At 36.8% G+C, this 24195-nt stretch overlaps 1 protein-coding gene and 1 pseudogene across 4 annotated transcripts in view; one reads left to right on the top strand and one right to left on the bottom strand.

The window, feature by feature from the left end:
* The window catches only part of LHFPL3 (LHFPL tetraspan subfamily member 3), a 530561-nt gene that overhangs the window by 104207 nt on the left and 402159 nt on the right, over positions 1-24195 (top strand). The window lies entirely within an intron of this gene.
* LOC112473630 lies at positions 18954-19071 on the bottom strand (annotated as a pseudogene).

The following is a 24195-nucleotide window of genomic DNA, read 5'->3' as shown; positions in this document are numbered from 1 at the left end:
CATTACGATCAGAGAATATAATTGGTATGATTTCAACTCTCTTATATTTGTTGAGGCTATTTCTGTGTCCCAGTATGTGGTTGATTCTTGAGAATGTTCCATGTGCACTAGAGAAGAATGTATAAGCAGGTGTTTGGGGATGGAAAGGTCTGTAAATGTCACTTATGTCCAGTTGGTCTAATGTGTCATTTAAGGATATTATTTCCTTATTGATTTTCTGTTTGGATGATCTGTCCATATCTGACAGTGGAGTATTTAGGTCCCCTACTGTGGTAGTGTTGGTCTGTTTCTCCCTTTAGTTCTGTTAGTAATCGCTTTACATATTTCAGGACTCCCTGATTGGGAGCATAGATATTAATGTGTTATGTCTTCTTGGTGCATGATTCTCTTTATCATTATGAAGCATCCTTCAGTACCTTTCTTTTACCTTTTTTATTTTGAAATCTATTTCGTCCGATATTAGTACCGCTTCCCTATTTTCTCCGAATGCCATTTGCTTGAAATATTCCCTACCCTTTCACTCTGAGTCTATACTTGTCTTTGGAGCTGAGATGTATCTCCTGGAGGCAGCATATGGTTGGGTTTTGTATTGATCTATTCTGCGACTCTTTGCCTTTTTATTGGTGAGTTCAGTCCATTTACATTTAGGGTGATTATTGAAATATGAGGTCTTCTTATAGCCATTTTATCTCTTGCTTTTTGGTAGCTTGGTGTTTCCATTGCTTCCTTGTCCTTGTGTTTCTGTTTTCTTTATTTTGGTTGGCTTTTGTGGGCTTTCTTGCTGGTCTTTCTTGTTTTATGTTATATACTTCAGTTCTGAATCTTTGGTGTGTGGTTACTATTACAAATATGAAAAGGATAGTTATACATATACAGTCATCCATTTTCCTCTGCATCTGCTGATCTCCTTTCCCCTTTGTGAATTTGGATCTTTGAATCCTCCACTTTTTAGTCATTATCATCTCAGTTTGTCCCTATGTATGATGAACTTTCATTACTATCTTACTGTAGCAATTCTCTTATTATTTAAGCTTATAATGCCCTGTTCTTAGTAAGGATTCCACTCCTCTGCTTCTATATGCCTGATAGTCACTTTACTCCTAATCATGTAATTTTTTTTTTAGTATTATTATTTTGTTTTAGGGAGCTGATCCCTTTCAGTATTTCCTGTAGTGCAGGCCTCATAGTGGAGAATTCCCTCAATTTTTGTATGTCCGGAAAGGTCTTAATTTCTCCTTTATATCTAAAGGAGAGCATAGCTGGATACATTATTCTAGGCTGATAGTTCCTTTCACTTAATAGATTAAATATTTGATTCCATTCCTTTCTGGCTTGTAAGGTTTGCACTGAGAAATCTGAGGATAATCTAATGGGTTTTCTTTTATAAGTTACTGTTTTTTTATCCCTTGGTTCCCTTGAGAAATCTGTCTTTGTCGTTGATTTTTGATAATTTTAATACAGTGTGTCTTGGTGAAAGCCTTTACGGGTTGAGATAATTGGGTGTTCTGTTGACTTCTTGAATTCCAAGCTCCAGCTCATTCCTTAGATTTGGAAAATACTCATCCACTATTTATCTGAAAATGTTTTCTAGTTCTTGCTCTTTTTCCTCACCTTCGATAATGCCCATTATTCTTATGTTTCTTCTCCTGATGGTATCAGCTAGTTCTTGTATTTCTTTTTCATTATTTTTCATTCTTTGGTTTTTCTCTTCTTCCCTCTGATTTATTTCTGGATTTCTGCCTTTGATATCACAGATCCTCTCCTCCATTTGGTCAACTGTGTTTCCCAAGCTTGCTATTTCATTTTTCAACTCTTGCAGTGTGTTCTTCATCTCCAGAAGATCTATTCTGTTCTTTTTGAGGGTTTCAATCTCCTTGCTAAAGAACTCATTCTGCTCATCTAGTTGTTTTTTCAATTCCTGAAATTGTTGATATGACTCGTTCCAGACTCACTGAGTTTTTTCAGAAATACCATCCTGATTTCTCTGTCATTTAAGCTGCATATTTCTATATCTGTAAGCTTATTTTCTGGAGATTTGTCTCTTTCTTTCTGAGATGCCTTGTCACATTGGTTGTTCATGGTGTTTAATGGACTATTTCTCCACCTGGGCATTAATGTAAATGTATTCTGTTTTTCTTCCAGAAATAAGATTTATTATATAAGGGTCTCTCTTTAGACTGCTGCAAAGAAAGTGCCTTTCTTTTGGTTGCCGGTATGTGGAGTCTAAGCCTCTTGGATCCCTCCTGTATATAAAGCTTTAATAATGCTTTATTCCCCCTCCTTACAGATGTTTAATCACACTCGCTACCCTCAGTCTCAGTCCTTGTCAGTGTTGGCGACAGTTTCTGTAGCGTTTGCTCAGATTCCCCTGGGCTCCGCGGTGTTTGGTCTTAGAGAGAATTGGAGGAGGGACCCTCTGGGTGTGGGGTTGTGGACTGCATCCCATACTCAGTTTTGCAGCTGGGACTAATAAAAATCAACTGTTGTTTTTCTGCTGTCCGCTTCTTTGCTTTCTGCCCTGATTACTAGGCCCTGCTGCTGGCTGCTTGGAGCTCATAACACTTCCAGGCAGGGCTGTTCAGGGATCTTGCCGTACCTTTTCCCCTCCCCCTCCTCGTACAGGGAGCTCCTGCAGCTGTAAGAGGTAGCTTTTTTATTTCTTCCCATCCACCACCTGACACCTGGGGTCCTGACCTTTGGTAGCTCTTATGCGCTGATCCCATGCTCAGATGTGCTGTTGTGTAGTTTGGGTGTTTTCTGTTGAGTTTTAGATGTTCAGCTTATTGTTGTTCCAAGGGGAGAGATCTGGGGATGTCTCTTACTCCGCCATGTTTCTCCAAACTACTCCTCTGCTTTCATTAAAAGACATGAGTGGCATAATTGTAAAACTGTTCCATTCTTTAATTCTTATGTGGCCCATCTTTAAAGATATAAATTACTTAGAAATCCTATCCTTTGGGTTCATTCTTCAGTTTATAGTCTATGAATGCTGAATGGAACAGAAATGAGGTATATAACCTTCATCTTCCATCTTGTCTCATTAGTGTGATCAGTTAGCCAGTCTCCTTATTGTGCCTCCATCATTTTGCCTAAGAGCCTCCTGTTTTTCCTTTATACTTTTATTTAATTTTGATGCACAAACTAGGTGTAGATTGCAACTTTTTACTTTATCATTAATATCAACATTGACTTGCAGACAGCTTTGTTCACCAAAAATGGATCTTGGCATTTTAAAAAGCACAATTATTAATATTTTTATTTTAATGAGTTATTGGTGATGAGGCAAATTAAGTGAATCACATAATACTTATCTCAGGTCTATAATGTGCCACGGGTTGATTAACAACTAACTACATAGATTAAATGCTCCAATCAAAAGTCACGGGGCAGGTGAATGGATAAAAAAAACAAGACCTTAACATATGCTGTGTATAAGAGACCCACTTCAAGTCAAAGATGCACACATTAAAAGTAAAGGTATGGAAAAAGTTATTTCATGAAAAGGGAAATAAAGCTTGGGTAGCAATACTTATATTAGATAAAATAGACTTTAAAACAAAGGCGATAATAAGAGTCAAAGAAGGACATTACATAATGATAAAGGGATCAATACAACAAGAGAGTATAACCCTAGTAAACATTTATCTACCCAACCTAGGAATACTTAAATATATAAAGCAAATATTGACCAATATAAAGGGAGAGATCACAGTAATACAGTTATGGTAGGGGACTTTAACATTCCATTGACACCAATGGACAGGTCTTCCAGACAGAAAATGAACAAGCAAACAGTGGCCTTAAATGACACACTAAACCAAGTGGATCTAATTGACATTTTTAGAACGTTTCACCCTGAAGCAGCAGAATATACATTCTTAAGCGTGCTTGACCATTTTCCAAGATAGACCATATGTTAGGCGGCAAAACAAGTCTCAATAAATTTAAGAAAATTGAAATCATATCAAGAGTCTTCTTCGACCACTAGTATGAAACTAGGAATGAATTACAAGAAAAAAAAACTGGAAAACACACAAACACACGGTGGTTCAATAACATGCTACTAAAGAAAAAACGGGTGAACAATGAGATAAAGGAACAAATCAAAAGATATCTTATGAGAAATGAAAAACGCGCGCACACACTCTCTCTCTCTCTCTCTCTCTCTCTCTCTCTCTCTCTCTCTCTCTCCTCTCTCTCTCTCTCTCTTTCTCTCTCTCTCTCTCTCTCTCTCTTACCCAAAACCTATGGAACAAAGAGAAAGCAGTCCTAAGAGTGCTTTCAGTTAGCAATACAGGCCAACTCAAGAAACAAGAAAAAGCTCAAATGAACAATCAAACCTTACCGTCAAAAGAATTAGAAAAATAATAGCAAACAAAGCCCAAACTGAGTGGAAAGAGGAATAATAAAGATGAGAATAGAAGAAAACAAAAACAAAAACAAAATAAAGTCTAAAGAAGCAATACAAAAGATCAATGATATCCAGAGTTGGTTCTTCGAAAAGATAAACAAAATTGACAAAGCCTTTAACCAGACTCATTAAGAAAAAAGAGTACTCAAATAAATCAGAAATGAAAGAGAAGTGACAACTGTCTCCACAGAAATACAAAGAATTATAAGAAAATACTATGAGCAATTGTTTGCTGACAAATTGGACAATCTGGAAGAAATAGATACATTCCTAGAAACATACAATCTTCCAAGACTGAATCAAGAAGAAATAGAAAATCTGAACTGACTTATTACTATTAACCAAATTGAATCAGCAATCAAAAAACTCCCCACAAACAAAAGTCCTGGACCGGATGGCTTCATAGGTGAATTTTACCAAACATTCAAAGAAGAATTAACACCTATTATTCTCAAACTAGTCCAAAAAATTCAAGAGGAAGAAAGGCTCTCAGGTTCATCTTATGAGGTCACCATTACTCTTATTCCAAACCAGATAAAGACTTTATAAAGAAAGAAAATTGTAGGCCAATATCCCTGATAAACATAGATACAAAAATCCTCAACAAAATATTAGCAAACCAAGTTCAGGAGCACATTAAAAAGATCATGCACCGTGAATAAGTTGGACTTATTCCTGAGATCCAAGGTTGGTTCAATACCTGCAAATCAATTAATGTGATACACCACATTAATAAATTGAAAGATAAAAATTATAAGATCACAACAATAGATGTAGAAAAAGCATTTGACAAAATCCAGCATCCATTTTTGATAAAAACTCTCAACAAAGTGGAAATAGAGGGAACATACCTCAACATAGTAAAGGCCACAGCTGAAAAACCCACAGCTCACATACTGAATGAAGACAAGCTAAAAGCATTCTTTTAAGATCAGGAACGAGACAAGGATGTCCACTTTCACCCCTTTTATTCCACATAGTATTGGAAATTATAACCACAGAAATCAGACGAGAGAATTAAAAGGCATCCAAATTGGAAAGAAAAGTAGTAAAGCTGTCTATATTTGCAGTTGACATGATACTAGATATAAAGAACCTTAAAGATTCCACCAAAAAACTGTTGGAACTGATAAATGAATTCAGTAAAGTAGCAGGTTACAAAATTAACATTCAGAAATCAGTTACAGTTTTATATGCCAATAATGACCTATAGAAAGAGAAATAAATAAAATAAAGAGAAATTAAGAAAACAATCTCATTTATAATTGCATCAAAAAAAATACTTAGGAATAAATTTAACCAAGGTGGTAAAAGACCTGAACTCGGAAAATTATAGGTCATTGAAGAAAAACTGAAGGAGATACAAATAAATGAAGCGTATACCGTGCTCATGAACAGTAAGCATTAACAGCATTAAAATGTCCATACCACCCAAAACAATCTATAGAGATTGAATGCAATCCCTGTCATAATACCAATGACATTTTTTCATGGAACTAGATCAAATAATCCTAAAATTTATATGAAATCATAAAAGACTTTGAATAGCCACGGATATCTTGAGAAAAGAGAACAAAGTTGGAGGCATCACTCTACCTGATGTCAACGTATACTACCAGCCTATATAATAATCAAAACATCATGGTAATGGCATAAAAACAGAAACATAGATCAATAGAAAAGAATGGGGAGCCCAGAAATAAATCTATGCCTATATGGTCATTTTGTCTATGACAAAGTAGGCAAGAATTATAAATGAGATAAAGACAGTCTCTTCCATAAATGGTGGTGGGAAAACTGGACAGATACATGCAAAGAAATTAAACTGGACAAACTTCTTACACCATATACAAGAATAGACTCAAAATAGAGTAAAGACTTAAATTTAAGATCTGAAACTATGAAACTCCTAGAAGGAAACATAGGCAGTAAACTCTCTGACACTGCTCTTAGTCATATTTTTTTAGATATATCTTCTTGGGCAAGGGAAACAAAAGGGAAAAACAAACAAATGGGACTACATCAAACTAAAACATTTTTGCACAGCAGAGGAAATCAACAAAATGAAAAGACAATCTTCTGAATGGGAGAAGATATCACCTATGATACATCTGATAAGGGGTTAATATACAAAATTTATAAAGAACTCATGCAATTCAACAGCAAACAAACAATCCAATTAAAAAATGGGCAGAAGACCTGAATAGGTATTTCTCTAAAGAGGAAATACAGATGGCTGATAGAATATGAAAAGATGCTCAAGATTGCTAATCATCAGAGAAATGCAGATTAAAACCACAATGAGATATCGCCTCACACCTGTCAGAATGGCTATCATAAATAAATCAAAAAACAAGTGTTGGTGAAAATGTGGAACAAAGGTTAAATTGTACACTGTCAGTAGGATTGAAAAATGGTACAACCACTGTGGAAAACATTTTGGAGTTTCTTCAAAAAATTAAAAATGAATCTGCCTTTTGATCCAGCAATTGCACTAACCAAAACACTAATTCAAAAAGATACATGCATCCCTTTATTCACTGCAGCTCTATTTACAATAGCCAAGATATGGAAGCATCCTAAGTACCCATCAATAGATGATTGGATAAAGAAGAGGTGATGCATATATACAGTGGAATATTACTCAGCCATAAACATTAAATCTTACCATCTGCAATGACATGGATGGTCCTAGGATATTATGCTAAGTGAAATAAGTAAGACAGAGAAAGACAAATCCAATATGACCTCACTTATTTGTGGAATCTAAACAACAAAATAAATAAACAAACAAAATAGAAACAGACTGATAGATACAGAAGACAAACTGATGATTGCCAGATGGGAAGGGGATTATGGGGGCTGGGTGGAAAGGGTAATGGAATTAAGAAGTACAAATTGGTAGCTACAAAATATTCAAAGAGTTGTGAGGTACAGCATAGAGAATATAGTCAATAATATTATAATGACTGTATAGTGCCAGGTGGGTTCTAGACTAATTGAGGGGATCACTTTGTAAGTTACATAAATGTCTAACCACCCTTCTGTATACCTGAAACTAATATAAAATAATATTGAATGTCAGTTCCGATTGAAAAAAAAATGTGTTCTGACTCTAATTCTAAAAAAAAAAAAAATCCAGATTTTGCCACAGATTTGGCAATAATTGTTCTGTAGGTTCACATTTTAGCTTTAAATGCTTTAAAATTTTTTTCTCAGATTTATTCCCAATTCATTTTTAATAGATCTCTCTTTCTTCTATGGTTTTTTAAACCTTGTGTCCTATCATTGGCCTATTTGCTCTTAGCCATCCTGTGCTGGAGTAGGTCCCATCACTCTTGGATTCTATTTCTCACATCCCATTGTCCATGGTCTTTTCATTAGGTTCTGCTAATGAAGGCACTGTTTGGCTATTAGGCAGTATGGAGATGGGAGGTGTCCAGTTTCTGGAGGATTTACAGCACTGCAATAGAGGTAACAGCATTGTCAGCCATGGCCATGGAGGTAGGGAGGGGCAGGAGGACATCTGGGCAGCAGAGCCTTCAGCATCAGGCTCCTGGACTCCTGTGCACATAGCCAGGCTGAAACAGTTAAACAGAAACTTGCAACCATAGCTTCTGAGAGTGTTTCCACTCCTCCAGCCTTGGGCAGCAGTGGTTTCTTACATTCCTACTTTTTGAGTAACATTACCTTGTCCATTTTGGCTTCTTATGTGCTTCCAACACCTCTGAAAACAAATCTTCTATTAAATTTCTCCTTTTTGACATATCTAGAATGGTTCCTGTTTTCTGATCAGTTCCTAATGCATGAACGTTATTCAACACACTTAATTACCACTTATTTCCTATTAATGTGTATGTTAATGTGCTCTGAATTTTACCTGAAGTTACAGCTTTAAACCCTAAATGAAATTTTAGCCTTGGGCATTGGGTTTCATTCTGAGTCTTCAAAGAAGCCAATATCACAAGATAGAATAGGCAGAAATATTGGTCTGAGGAGATCAAAATTCATAGTATGAACTGCCACCAATGACCATCCAAAGCATACCTTGTTGATGTTTTGCTGTGGAGCATGTGGAAGGCAGGAGTTTATAGGGACCCAAGTACCTTTATGGCTATTTCTATCCATCCTGTTCCTAGCTGCATCATACATCCCCTAGTCATGAAAATTGGCAGTGTCTCATTAGTGACTGGTCCTAGAGAGGAAAAAAGAAGCTAGAGGTTTATACACTTGTCTTATTGTTCCAGGATAAATAATGGGATCTAACATTAGAACATGGTATCCTCCTTTTTGATTATGATTTTCCAGGGAAATATTAACCTTAATTTTAAAAAAGAATTCATTTTTATTGCTTCAACAGATTTACAAAAAATTACCTCAATAACACCTTTACCCTTCAACAATTTACATATCTGAAAATTTGCATCTCTTAAGCTATTGCTGTTGAGAATGTGCAAAAAGCAAACAGAAAAACCCTCAACATTATTGGAACTTAATGGTATGTTTCTGATTTCAGTCTTCTAAAAACCATATTTTTTGGAGACCACTCAGAGTCTAGAGAGACATTTGAATGAAGGAATGAACTGCAGAAATTTATCACATAAATGTGTTTTTAGACAACAGTTATATCTTAGCCCTTTTGCAAGAGAGCAGAACATGTTGATATTGGAAACAAAAGAAGTAAATAGATTGTGTTACTGTGCTCAGACAACTGTGTATATGTCTTAGGCCGTTCAGGCTACTATAACAAAATCCCACAGACTGTGTAGTTATAAACAACAGAGATTTATTTCTCACAGTTCTGGTAGCTGTGAAGTCCAAGATCCAGGCACTGGCTGGTGAGGGCCAGCTTCATAGATGGTATTTCCTCCCTGTGTCCTCATATGACAGAAGGGATGAGGAAGCTCTCTGGAGTCTCTTTTTTAAAGAGCACTAATCCCATTAATGAGGGCTCTGCCCTCATGACCTAATTACCTCCCAAAGACCCTATTTCCTAATACCATTACATTGGGGTTAAAATTTCAACATGGGTTTGGGGGGAACACAAACACTCATTCTATAGCATTATCCTAATGCTATTCTGTAGCATTACCCTAATGCTATTCTATAGCATTTTAGTAATGCTACTATGAAAAATATCGAGATAATTTAGAAATAAGCTGCTCTTCCACTGCTAAAAGCTGACTTTTTTTTTTTTTTTTCAAATTTTACAGCATCAGTTAAGTCCCCATGTTTAGCCTTGTTCAGCCTCAGCTCTGCTAGTATTTCCATCAGTCCTACCCAACTGATGCAAACTGTCTTTATTTTGTCAGTTTTAGGTGGGTCAAGACTTTGGATAAGTGGAACTGGGTGTTTGACCTAGCTATAATCCCTGCCTGTGGATTAAAAAGGGATTTTAGCTGGAATTGAAATCTTTTGATGAGAACCAAATGAAACCACGTTGTAAGACTCCACCTGTTTCAACAACATAGTATTTGCCTAGAATCACCATCTGAGTTTTGGTTTCTATTTCCATTTTTTTCTTGATCAAGAACCGTATTTTGGACCCTTTCCATTAAATCTTATCTACCTCCCTCCAAAGTGCTCATCATTGCTAGGAATTAACTCATCCCAATGATTCTCCAGTGGTCAACTCCATTATTAACATAAATTTCCTCTTTAGCTTCACATTGGTGTCCCTCTTTCCCAGTATTCTCTCCAGAACATAATGTTTTTTTATTTTTTTACTTGCATCTGTGAAATCCAAGTGTCTAATGTCTAATAGTTGTAATGCAGGGCAAGGAAAATGACTTTGAGTTTATTGTTCCCTGATGGTGTCAATAAGTTTCATTGTAAAAATGAGAGGGAGGCATTTCTTGCGCTACCTGTCTCATAGAGTTTATGTGACAATCAAACAAGAGAAGATAGAAGGCAGTAAGAGGTAATGGAAAGAACTTAAGATTGGGGGAGGGGTGAAAACTCCAGCTTAACTCACATCTCTGCAACTCAATAACACTCCTTGAGTGTCAATTTCTTCCACTGTAAAACAGGAGCAATAATAATTCCTACCTGTCTCTTTCATAGAAGTACATTAGGAGCAATTGAGATATGGTATGTGAATATATCTTGTACATTGTAAAATGCTATAAAATGTAGATTATACAGGCTTATATTTGATCAGGAAAAAAGTGGCAAACTTATTATGAGGTATTAATTCATTTCATTATCCCTGTATTAGATTGTAATGCATGACAAACACACTATCTTCTGTTATTTGGCAAACTACATAGATGCATATTTAATTTAATGACATTTTGGGGTTCATTTCTCCTTGCTCAATCAAGAAATTAGATACATTTGGATAGGACAATATTTGAGAATAGACAAATTGAAAACATGGGTTGGCAATAATTGATAATTTGCACTGAGCATATTATGAACTTAGACATCGTCATTTGGTTTCTTTATTTCTCCCTCTCCCCCTCCCCCTCTTCCTGTTCTTCCTCTTCCTCTTTGTCTCTCTCTATCCTTTCTCTTTTCTTCCCTGTATCTTTGACCCTATAGGCTAACCCATGGATTTCCTTACTGCAGTGTTTTTGCTTTCCCACAACATTAGCAGTAAGGGATAAGTCTTTATCCTACTATTGTCCAGGAGAGTTAGATCTGTCAGTGTTCAGTGAACTCAAGATATTTTAAATAGAAAGACTTAATATAAAGAATTAGCTATTTATGAAATTGTTGAAAGGTCTGGAGGAGCAGAAATCATCCGGACTGTTGATTTCAAGGTTAAACTAACATAGCTGCAACCCAGAGGTCAGAAAGATGTTATTGTCCTTCCTTCCTCCCTATCTCAATTGGTTTGTACCCTTGAAGTTGGTGACTAGACACTGGAAAATGGAGTCTAGTTATTGAGGCCATAACTACCTATCTTGCCAGCCTAAACTCATATGGGAACATCTCATTGGCAATTGCATTCAGAACCCTGGATTCTAGGGAGTCTAGAAATGCAATCCTCTCTAAGACTGGGGTGAGAATAGAAGCTAAGTGCCAATAGCTTCAGCTTGGGAGGCTGGCTGGCTTATATTGCCAGATCATCTTGAAGTTTTCAGAAACAAAGGGAGAAAAATATGACTTCAAGTTATAAAGAACCAATAAAATAGATGCATCATTTGCACCCTTGCAAGTGAGAGCAAAGATGAGAAGATCTGCTCTCAGACTGAGAGTTGTACAGGCATGTTTCAGCATAGAATAGTTTCTATGGAGAATGACAAATTCTCCAAAGTAGAAAGTACTTGTGGAAACATTTTCCTACCTTTAACCATTGAGGGGCTCCCCAGGTAATACAACTTTGATCCATTTAGCTCTCCTGTGATTCATTCAATAGGAGACTCCAATTTAACAAGCGCACAGCAAACCTTTGCCCTGTTTGGATCCAGGGCATATGGATGGTTTGATCCAGCTTGTGGTCGTTGAAGTAAATGAAGTGAGCACTGACAGCTTCAGAGTTGATGGATTTATTTCTGAAATGGCTGCTGCAGATTATTACAAGTGCAGTCTGGAAACAGGGAAGCAGTGTCACTCAGGGGTAAAAGCAGACCTTGTTCTATTTCCAGCCCATCAGAAACGTATTTTGTATAGTAGAAAAAGGACAGGGGTTTTTTAACCCCTGCCACCTTTTGCGGCATGACCCACGAAATGAGCATATCTGATGATGTAGCTTTAAAGCACTTTGTAGTGGGAATCATTTTGTGAATACTTCCTGGTAAGCATTAATAGGGACTGGCACTAAACTGGATTGTGTTTGTATCTTTTTCTCTTAGTAAAAGTTTCCTCCCTCAAATACATAACTCATTAACTATTTAACTATTCTTATTCTTAATAGTATTTACCAAGTTTAGCTAACTCATAGAACTTGGTATAAATCTTCTTCAAAGGGTGTCCATGTGCCTCAGGTAACTAACTTTAAATTTGCATTTCCCATCAGTTTTCCTGCTTATCCTCACTTGAATTTAGTTCTTGGAGATCTCCAGGATTCATGATGGTTCCTCCTCCTAAATTACCTTTAACAGTGATAGAACTCTGTTCCCTAATCGTAAGCATTAAATTTTGTTTCTGCTTTTATAGGAGCACCTTAAAAATGATCATCAGAGAATCTTAAATCAGCTTGAATCGATGTAGCCTATTTTTTTTTGTTGGTTAAATAACAGTGACATTTCTTACCCCCCAGATCATGAATGAAGTATAATTACTGTCCTAAATGTGAAACAAATTATATATTAATATCTATCTTTAACCTAACATGTCTCTAAGCACAGTTATAGCATGATTATAGAAAAGTGTAAGGAAGTAGGAGGTGCATTTAAAATGCCACACTCTAGAATGCCCAAATCCCAGCTAAGGGTGCTTGCTATATGGAGCTCAGGTATTAGATTAGAGTATGTATTGCCTTGAGCTTCATTCTGAAAAAATAATAATAATAATAAGGGAACAAAAATAACCAAAAAAATTTATAGAGAGATTTTAAACAGAGGTTGAAAAAAAGACCAGCTGGGAGATATTGAGAGAAGAAAATGGATATTGTTGGGGGCTTTACCATTTCGTTCTTAGTATCTGGCCCCATATTTTCAAAAATAAGAAAAGAAGAAATAATCTATTAGAGTGGCCTGTTTCTAGCCAGAACTGGCTATTATTGGTGATTCCATTCTACTTTTATTTCACAGACAGGGTTAATCTCTATTCATCCTCTTATTTTTAATAACTACTCATTCTTTGTGAACCTGTCTCTCATGTAGTCCCATTCATGTAACGTATTGTGTGTAAGACAGGATTTTAAAGCATTTGTGATATCTCAATTCCTATTAAACTCAGCTAAGACGGAGCATCTCATCTTCACAACCATTTCCATGTTTGGCCTGGGAAGAGTACCAGCGTGTTACATTTAGCCAACACTTTTAGTGCTCCCTCTGTGCAACCATAAACAGCTCTACAAATATTAACTCATTGAACTCTGATGACAACTCTATTGCTCCCTGTTGTACAAATGAGGAAACTGAGGGACAAAGAGCACAGGGAACTTGACCAATGTCACATACCTAATGAGTCCAAAGTTGAAATCTGTACACAGGAACACTGGCCCTGGAGTCCATGTCCTTAACCTCTTTGCCTCTCCAGCACAGCCACAGGCACAAATGCTTGTGATGGTCTTTTCATCGATGTTTTCTCTTCACAGCAATTCCTCCATCTCTTCCCTTTCATTCCATCTCTCATTTCCATAAGCTGGATTCTGGTAGGACCTTTTCTGTGCAGCTTACATTTCACATTCAGGACACTGCCTTTCCACCAGTTCTTAGCCCAGCTCACACCTTTCCACCCTTTGCCTTGTTGAAGCTTTCTCAGTTTCCTGGGAGTCCAAGAAATCTCAGCTTTTCTATGAAAACACCCCTCACCAATAAGAAAACAGTTTATCTTTGTAATCATGGAACTCTCATAATTTTCTCATTCATCATATTCCTGAATATGATCATTTGGCTATATGCAATCAGACAATTCAATATTTCTTCCCATAGGGTATGCTCATTTACTTTTAGTATATTTTCTGTGTTTGCGTTAATGTTCTCTTAGACCCTAGATGTCAGGAACAGTACGTGTAATTCAATTCAAAGCATCCCATGGAGTATTCTTTTTTTCCCCCCTCTTTAATTCCCACCCACTTCCACCCCTGACCTATGGATGTTGCCATTTCCCCTTAAGGACTGGATCTCTGAAGGTGGGGTGTCTCCTCCTACACGCTCACTGTGTGCACGGGCGGGTGCGGGGGAGCTGACACACCTGGGGTATGGTCTGTGGCTCCACCCGGGGTATGGTCTGTGTCTCCACCTGGACCATGAACCTAGGACCTTCTGCGAGTAAAGCAGACATGCTAACCACTACACTATGGAGCCACCCCCACCATGGAGTATTCTTAATAAATATCTTTGATGGTGATGATAATGGTGATGGTGACAATTTTCAGTTGCAGGTTGAGAATATGACGTTTTGCTGTTGCTGTTGCAACAAAGTGAAATGACTTCCTTCTTGTTATCCTGTTCTCTCCCCTCCCCCCATCATTGTGACCATGTGCTTATAGTACACCAGCTACAGTTCTGATATACATTATTTCGTTTAATCCTCATCACCAATATGAGGTGGATATCATCACTCTTATGTTACACATGAGGAGACAGATGTTTAGGTAGCTTGCTTGAGTTCATATATGACAATGCCAGGATTTAAATCCAAGATATTACAAGATACTACAAGACCTCAAAGTCTGTAGTCTTGACAATTTCTATTTTCAGTTTATAGAAAACTTTATGAACCTCAGATAAAAGGTTCTCTATTGCATGACCTTGTGCAAGTTACATAACCACTCTTATTTTTCCTGGCAACATTTTATTGTAGTGAGTAGAATCAGAAAGCTGCATAATACAGTTTCACATTTAGTACTTTCCATTTGATTTATACCTTGAAATTGAATTATAATAACAATGTCCATAGATATTATGAGAAATCTTACACTGAAGTTAATCTTACACTGAAATCTTACAGATCATTAATACTCTGACCAAATATTTTAATGTAAAATTTTTATTACTTAAAGTTTGTAATGTATTCTATTGTAGTCACTATGAGCAAAACAAGATACATACTTCATGCATGCCACTGATGAATTTTATATGCTTTTAAGAAGAAAAAATGAGAGATAGATAGAAGCTCCATTTTAAAGAATCCAGTTTTAGTTTCTATCAAATGGGTAATATGAAATACTGTCCTCAAAAGCTACTTCATTCTATTTGTAATGGCCTTTAAATACATTTGCTTTGTACAATATTAGAAAATACAGGCAAGCAAAAATAAAAATAAAATAAAACGTCATGTTTCTACGAGTCAGAGATCATCACTGTAGCATTCTCCTGCATGTTTTTCTGGATGTCTTTGTATGCACATATGTGTATGAATATTCATAAATATATATATTTTAATTAATCAAAATGTTATTATAACCACTTATGTAATTTTTTTAATCAATCATTTCCTTTTTATTTAGGTAAAATTTCACCTCATCTAAATCAAATCCATATTAATATTTCCCAACAGACCCAGTATTTTTCTATATATTGGTTTTGTTCAAACCAACATCATTATATTTAGTAATTATCCTTTAAGTCTCTTATAATTTAACACAGTTCCTTTTTTATATGACAGTGGCTTATTTAAAAAATGCAATTTCATTGTAAAAATGTCACAATCCAATCCTTGATTGAAGATTTTAAAACTGATCAGGATAAAATTTAATGAGGAATTATAGGATCTTCCTTCATTAGACCCTCCAAGAGACTGATAACAAATATTAATGATACTAATAAAAGAGATTCCTAATTTCAAAGAGCTGTAATTTAGAAGAAATTAAAATTTTATTATTTGTGGAACTAGATGCAGTAAAATGGAGAACTGTTTTCAAACCAATGGCTCAGAATTATACTGACACATTTTGTGAAATATAAATGTTACAAACACATTGTCAGTGGTGGGAACAACTACCACAACCCTGTAGGGAATAAATGGTTCTTTTGGTTTTAGTTTTACAACCTGTTCAAATGTTTGTGGGTTTTTTTGTATAATTTATGGTTGGATTTTTCTAAAATTTTCTCTTAATGAAAATAAAGATTTTCTTCATGCAGATTCTTCCAAGTTGAACTTCTCAGTGGAATACTTACATGTTCTACAGTGCTTTACTTCTATCTACTACAGAATGAATAGCAAATGGCAGGCAGGTCATCATAAAAGCTTTAATACAAATAGGGTAATTCTTATAATCTTCCTACCTCATCAACGGCTTCCACAATTTGCCAAGAAAATAGGTAGTCAGTGCTAACTTTGTGCCTGTCTATGCATATGTTGTGGCAAAAAACTTGGACTCTGGAGTCTGATTTTATTTAAATCTCTTCTCTACTGTATGACCTTAGGCAAATTATATAACTACTCTCTGCCTCATTTCCGCTGGTTGTAAAATTAGAATAAAGCAGTCTCTATCTCATGGGGTTCTTGTGGAGATTAGATGAAATACCTATTTAGAATAGTGCCTGGCATATAGTAAGCACTAAATAAATCTCAGTAAATTTGTTTTAAAAACTAGATTTGACAAATGGCATCTGAAGGCACTTCTCTGAAAAAAATGTTTCTCGATATTCACCCTTCACTAAGAGAAACAAGAAAAATAAAAAATAAAACATTTATTTGGAGAAAGGTATTTGTAAGCTGCATGATGCACATATCCTCCTTATCCCACCTAGACACACACACACACACACACACACACACACACACACACAGTGTATACTTTTGTCCACAAGCTCACCACTCTGCTGCTAGACACACACACACACACACACACACACACACACACACACACACATACACAGTGTATACTTTTGTCCACAAGCTCACCAGTCTGCTCTCTGCTCTCAAACCTGACACTATCAGGGGCAGGACAACATTCCAAGCTGGGAGGTATCTGCGATCTGCTCAGCAGAGTAGTTGTGTAAAGTAAATACTAAGACCTCTTGCTTCTACCCCAGTTCACTCTAGTGAAAGGAAATCATTCCAGTCAAATATAGCTTGTCCCCTACCTTCTGGAAGGCACAAATATAAGTCATCTCTGGAAAGTTAGAATTTGATCTGATTCTAAAGGTCTACTCTGAGATTCAGTACAATTCAGGTGGACACATATTTGAGTGTTTATTATGAGAAGGTAGTATACTAGGGCTAAGGTAAATAAAAGGATTAAGAACTTATTCTTGACTTCAAAGATCCTGTAGTTCCAGAATAGGAGATATAATAGCAGAATGAAATATATGCTGAGAAGACATAAACAAGGGTCTTGGAGAGGCTTTATTTTCTGTTGCAGAGAGAAAAAAGTTCTTCTTACTAGAGAACATGGAAGAATCACATGACAAGATAAAACTATAAAAAAGATAAAGGCATAGGGGTCTAAAATTAGTATGTGGCGTATTCGGGAATTGTGGGATGTCTGAAGCACTGGGTATTGAGGGAAAAGGCTAGGAATATAAACTGGGACCAAATCACGAAGGGTGCAGAATCCTTTCAGGGAAGATTGAACTTCATGTTCTATGCTAAAAGAGCCACTTAACATTATTAAGATGAGAAGAGACATAATACGGTCAGTTTAACAATATTCTTCTCTGGGATTTCTACCTGCTATATAGAACACCCCTCATAAGCTATAAACTTGCTCTCATTAAGTTCTTAGTATGGACGGTGAAACCATTATTTCTAATAATATCTAAATATTATTTCCTAGTTTTTATTCTCTGTCATGGGAGTAGTGGTAATCAATAGAGACTTATGGGAATAATGGTGCAGATAGAAATTCAAAAAGACATGACCCATTATTGTCAAAGAAAACTGCCAAATATTTTTGTTAACCATCCCCTACATCTGTCCTGGTGATTTTAATTTTTTAATGAAACTAGAATTCTTCTGACTTGGAGATACCACACAAGAGATATAAAATAGCAAAATAATATGACAGAATGGTCCTGGTAAAAGGATTGGGAAACTAGATTTCAGACGATGTTAATTGTTGATATTGTTCCTGATTTTTGTCACCCCTTAAGTATTATAAGACCCAAACATTGGAGGAAATGGGAGTATATCAGTATATAAATGACATCTACTGAAAGCCTGAAATGACTCCTTAGCACCCTCTTCTTTTTATTACTAAATTAAAAAAAGAAAAAGAAAGGAAATGTTTTGGAGGAATTATTTTGACTAAAATCTTTGTATTAAATAAGTTAAAAACAAATATAATCCATAGGAGAACACATCTGGAGCAATATTAACTACTTTAAGGCTGGAAAGGAACCGTTCGATAAATTGCTCTCAAACATTTCACTGTGATCCTGGTCTCTAAGACATAATTCCTTATAGGTAGTTTCATTCATTTATTAATTCACTTGATATATATTTATCAGGTGTTAGCTTTATGCCAAGCACTGTGCTAGGCAATAGGTATAAAGTGATGAGCAAATCCAGTGTGGTCTCTGCTGTCATGGATCTTGTCATTAAGAGAAGATAAACATTAATCAAATAATCACACAAATGAGTGGACAATTATGAACACGGTGATATATTTTTTAAAAAAGAAATGCTATCTTAACATAAGCATTAACAAAGGAAACTATATGCCTTAGAGTGCTTCACTGAGGAAATGACACTTTACTGAGATTTGAAGGACGACCAGAAATTAGCCAGATGAGGACAGAGAAAGGAAAGCTTTCCAGACATGAATAGCTTGTGGAAAGGACTAGGGGCTGGTCCATGTTGAACCCTATCTGGTAGCAAATAATTACAGAAATCTTCAAAGCTGTCTCTGTTTTTCTTAAACGAAGGAAAGATTAGAAGAATAAGCACTAAAATGTTAAATATGAGTGCTTTGTATATATTTTTACCTTTCTGTTTTTATTCTTTTTTATAATGAAAACATAATTATTTTTTTTTTTTACTCCTACAGCACCTGTCTTCCTAGGTGGTCTCCCATCCAAGTACTAACCAGGCCCAACCCTGCTTAGCTTCCGAGATCAGACAAGATTGGGCATGTTCGGGGTAGCATGGCCGTAGACTGAAAACATAATATTTTTATTTAAAGTTAAAAGTTATAAAAAAAAAACCTCATGAATCAAAAAGGACTTTTATTGGATTGATAGTTTCATAGGGGCCCTTTTATGAAGCTCTGTTATCTTAATAAAACTCTTGATCAGTTAAGAAATTATTTCAATTTTCACAGAATTTCCTGGCATTGGAAGATATGTGGTCTGCTAGTTTCTGGGCTTTAGTCACCAAAGATTCTTGATAGTCATAGCCTCTGAATGAGTAAGAGCAAATATCATGGACTTTGGGGACTCTTGAGCCGGTTTTGGTGTTTGCTTCCTTAGTTTTTTCTCTTCTCTCCACTGCTCCGCTCACTTACAGAGAGTCTTAATGAGGCATGGAGTCCTCCAGAGGGAAAAACGGCAATAGGGTGGGGGTGGAGAACAACCAAGGCACTTCAGCTCATCCTGATCCATTGCTGGCCAGTGGTTCACCCTTTTACTTGTTCTTGTATTTACCCGTGTCCCTGGTATAATGATCCTGAGGAGCAGGAATTTCATGTTCTCTGACTGCTACTTTTAAGTGTGCTCCGTGCATTCTGTCCCTGAATCTTAAATCTTTTTCTTAGGTAATAAATATTTAAAGGCTATCAATAAAGGAGCCTTAGCAAGTTTCAGGCACTCCTTGGTATGTTGCTGCACAATTAGCTCTTAACTATTAGTCTTAACTCTAATGCACAAATAAAGTGCTCCCTGGGAGCAGAAAGAATGTCCTGTGGAGATAGTACTGACTGAGGGTGGGGTGGTAACAGGACAACATTGCCCCAGAACCAAATTAGGAGACCACACACTTGTGCTGTAGTGGGAGATTTCCCTCTGCTGCTGAGTAGAACCACTCCCAAGGAAATCTGCCTTGACTGAAGTCTGCACTATGCTGGGATTGGCTGAGGCTGGGATTGGCTGTTGGCTCTTGCTCACATGGTGGGAAAGGACTTCACGCTGAAAGAAACCTTCAAGAGTTCATATAGGACCCTTATCTGAAGAGAGAGAAAACAGTGGGCTTAGTTTACTTAAATCTAGTCACCATGTGTCTGTCACAGTTTTCATTAAGGAGTTATTTTCCTCAGGCACTTAATTCTCTGAGGGATCCCCATAGGGGCTCTTAAGTATGCTAGTTCTGTACCATCCCTGAACTAACACAAGATGTTGAGAGGACATACAGGGAACTTCTTCCACTTTTGCTAACATTAAACAGCCCCAAGGGAGAAATTTGATCAGCTCCCAGGCTTCCCATGTCTGCCAAATTTGCAAGATTTTTGAGCTCTCACTGCCTCAGCATCTGTTTTCTACTCCCAACCGCCATAGTTGGTGTCTATATACACACATAGAGTAATGTTTCCTGTTTGTGTAGCAGCTTATTATTTTCTAGAAATTTCTTGTTGATCATCTCATTTGTTCTCACAATTAATCTGTAAGGTTGGCAAAATAGATTTCATTATTTTCATATGCAGAACAGAAAACGGAAACTAAGATGAAGGTTATAATGTTTAAATAGTATTTACCCATCACTCTCATACTAAACAGTTTTTTGAAATATTTCATCATGGATTCAAGTATGGAGAGAAGAAAGCCTTGCATAGTAGGTAAATCAAGGTCTTGGAAGAAGATAGGCCCTAATAGGAATCTTGATGTTGTGGGACCTAATCATTCAACCTCTCTGAGTCTCCCTTCTTAACTGTAAAATAGGAATAGTGATTCTACCTCCCAGAATTGTTGTTGAGATAAAATGAGATTACATATGCAAGTCATTTAGTTCAGTACCTGATGCATAGCTGATGCTCAACAAACGACACCCCCCACACACTTTCCAAAAGGAAAAAAGTGGAATGATGCTTAAATTAATACCTAGTTGTGACCAGCTAGTTGCAGGCAGCTCTGCCTAACTACACATGAAAATTATAGAGAAAATGCCTTTTTATGAAATGGAAAATGTATTTCGAATAGAAAGGAGAATAAACAACTTTACTTGAACAATTGGAGTGGATTATTCTGAGAATATTTCAAGGATATGTAATTGTGAGGCTTGAACATTATTTATTCCCAGTTGCCAAGTCAAGAGTTGCCTCTTTATACTGCTATTATAAGCTGTTTTGAACCACTTCATTAAGTATCTCTGAAAAAAATAAATTATGGAACATATCCTACTGTTGTTCTATACACAGAGTGTTCCCTCACCCTGGGTTCCCCCCACACAAAACTACTTGCAGATCTCTGACACACCTGGATACTTCTTGCCTCTATGCCTTTGCTTATGCTGCTTTCTCTGCCTGGGGGGCTTTCCTCTCCCTTTTGTATACATCTCCCTATAATAGCATAGGGACCCTGTCAGATTCATCTAGTGCTCAATGCTGTGCCTGATACCTAGCAAAACTTGGTATTTCGTGAAAGAATGAGTGAGTGAATGAATGTTGATGGTTTATATTTCAGACAAGAGAGTCAAAAGAATATTTTATTTTCAGTGCTCCTTAAATTACAGACATAGACTACTCACACAGAAAGGAAAAGTGGTAATTCAGAACCCAGAGACCAAATTCGGTTCATTTTGTGGGCATCAGTGGTACAGAAAGGAGAGTCCCTGGGCAGAGTTCTTGTTATTTGAGAAAAAAGTTCTGAGCTCCGGTCACTTGTGCTTTCTTCTATAAAGCATAGATGCCATCACTGAGGAACAGTGGGAAAAGGGCATGGGAAGTCTCATGGGTACAGAAGGAGATGGAAAAGGAACTATGGTTGGAGATTGGAAATCAGAAAAAAAATGACATGAGAGCTGGTGAGGAATCCAGTGTGTTCGTAAAAATACTCTGAGAATATCACTGTGCATAAGGGGAAGTTGAAATTTTTAAATGTCTCTTAAATACATGATTTATGGCACCTCACCCCAAGCATTTTTGAGTGTTAATAAAAGCTATTTCTTATAAAAAAATACTTCTTTTAGAAAGGATATAGGCTCAAGGACTAAGCGGTTGACCTAGGATACATTACTGTGTGGTAACACATATTGGTGCCCTGGCCACGTCTGTAACCATGCACCCACCTGTCTCTCCCACTCCTAGAGTATTGGCTGCTATGGGCTCACACTTGTAACTTTCACTGGAAGATTACCCTATTGGAGAGTAATTGCCCTGCCTGAGTGGTTATTGCCTCTCTCCTCTCAGGGGTGGTCTGCAGCTGACTGATTAACACAGGAGTACAAAAGCCCAGGTCCTTTTCCTCAAGGTGAAAGAACTCTGTAGTGATTTCCATCCACACTAAAGAATTCCCCAGGGGCTAATGCTGAGCTTAGATTTCAGTTGAACCACATCCTTGCTTTTTCTTCTTCCCCTGTCATCTTCCTTCACTTTCTTACAAGTTTGTCTCTTGAGAACACTCCCTCAATAAATCACTTGCGAAATTATTTGGCTCAGGCTCTGCTTCTAGGGACCCAATCTAAACCCAGTCTGGTGGTCTGGAAGCCTTCTCATGGAGCCAGACCTTCCTAATTAAGGGGTTCCAGAGGGTTGCTGTCAATCATGTTTTTACCCTGGTGGAGCCTCTTTGAAGCCACTCTTCTCAGCCTGATTAGATGTCTTATAAGTGGGGTAGTTAGCAAAGTTCTTCTTTAAGCTGGGTCTCTTCTTTTAGACTCATGTGTTTACACTCCTATGACTCCCTGCTTCAATGTGAGTAGAAGGCAGAGTGAGTCAGTTATTTGTCACAAACGAGGCTAAAAGAAGAGACTGCCTTTCTGAGATTTGCTTTTCTTGTTATTTCTTCTGCCTCCCACCTCCTTGAACCCTAAAACAGCAATTGCTTGCATCTCATGAACATTTAATAGACTTAGAACCCAAAAGGCAGCTGGCAAGTTGCCTAGTGTGCCATATGCCACCTTTTCTGACTCCAGGTGTTCTCCCTCTTGACTGGCAGCTCACAGGCTGGCTGTAGTCCAGTCTGAGGAAAAGAGATCTGGGAAGATATGCTTAACATATTTCTTCATAAAGCCAAGTTTCCATCTGGGTTTTAGTTTGTTGGACAGTGTTTGTTATCTACCCGTATGGAAATGTACACAGAATTACAGGAAGTATGTTGGATATACTTTATACCCTGATGATGTAGACACATGTGGAACCACATGGAGATACTCTCAACCTTGGTTTTGCAGAGTTTGAAGTCATCACATTATTGAGGTATTGACTCCAAAATAGATGGGAGTCATTAAATTCTGTGAAAATATGCTCAATGCAATAAAAACAAATGTTTGGGGACCACTTCACCAACTGATAAGAGAACAGCCATTGGTTCTGACTCTTAGTCCTGACTTGTTTTTTGAGACTGATTCTGTTCCTTCAGATGCCTTTCTAGTTCTAAAGTGGATTGAAAACAATCGCCAGCAAGTGGTAATACTTACTTAATTGTTGATAAACTGTTTTTGAGTTCTGAGATTAAACAGGAAAGGTATAAATCAACATGACTATAACTCTAATTCACCATTTTATAAATTTTATGTTAGTCATGATTTTCTTTCTTAACCGAAGAGCAAGGTTTTAAAATTAATGATAGACAGATTTTAAAAGTTATTTTTACTGTTTGTCTCAAGAAAAAAGGTATATCATGTAAAGGAGATGTAAAAGCAAATATGTGAGTGAGAAACTCTTGACACATTTTGAAATATTTATAGCTCTTCCAAGTTACTTAGTAAAAATTCTTAAACTTGTATTTTAGACATACAGTCATTTTATATAAGATACTGATTCAAATAAATGACCATTTGGCTTATATGTCAACTTTATTGAAAGGCTTTTATATAGTATCCTTGAGGTATTCAAATCTTATTTATCATAATAGGCCTAGCGATTAGAATTTTTCATTCCTTTTCCTCTCCTTCAATGATTTGCAGTCCTTTAAGTTCTTATGTCTTTTATTAAAAAAACTTTTCTCATTGTGCTGTGACTGCAGCCCACTTTTTCTTCCATCTGATTTCAAATAGTGATGGCGGCTCTGAAAGATCAAGGGAAGCTGGACTAGCAATCAGGCAGTGACACACCCCAAACCATAGGGAGTCTCAAGGCGCACTCCCCACCTTACTTACCTCATGCTCACATAGAGACACTTTCCATCCCTTTC

Source organism: Pteropus alecto, unplaced genomic scaffold (genome assembly GCF_000325575.1).
Source record: "Pteropus alecto unplaced genomic scaffold, ASM32557v1 scaffold109, whole genome shotgun sequence".
NCBI classification, from domain to species: Eukaryota; Metazoa; Chordata; class Mammalia; order Chiroptera; family Pteropodidae; genus Pteropus; species Pteropus alecto.
Note: the sequence above shows the minus strand (reverse complement) of the source record. Positions and strands in the feature narration are given on the sequence as shown.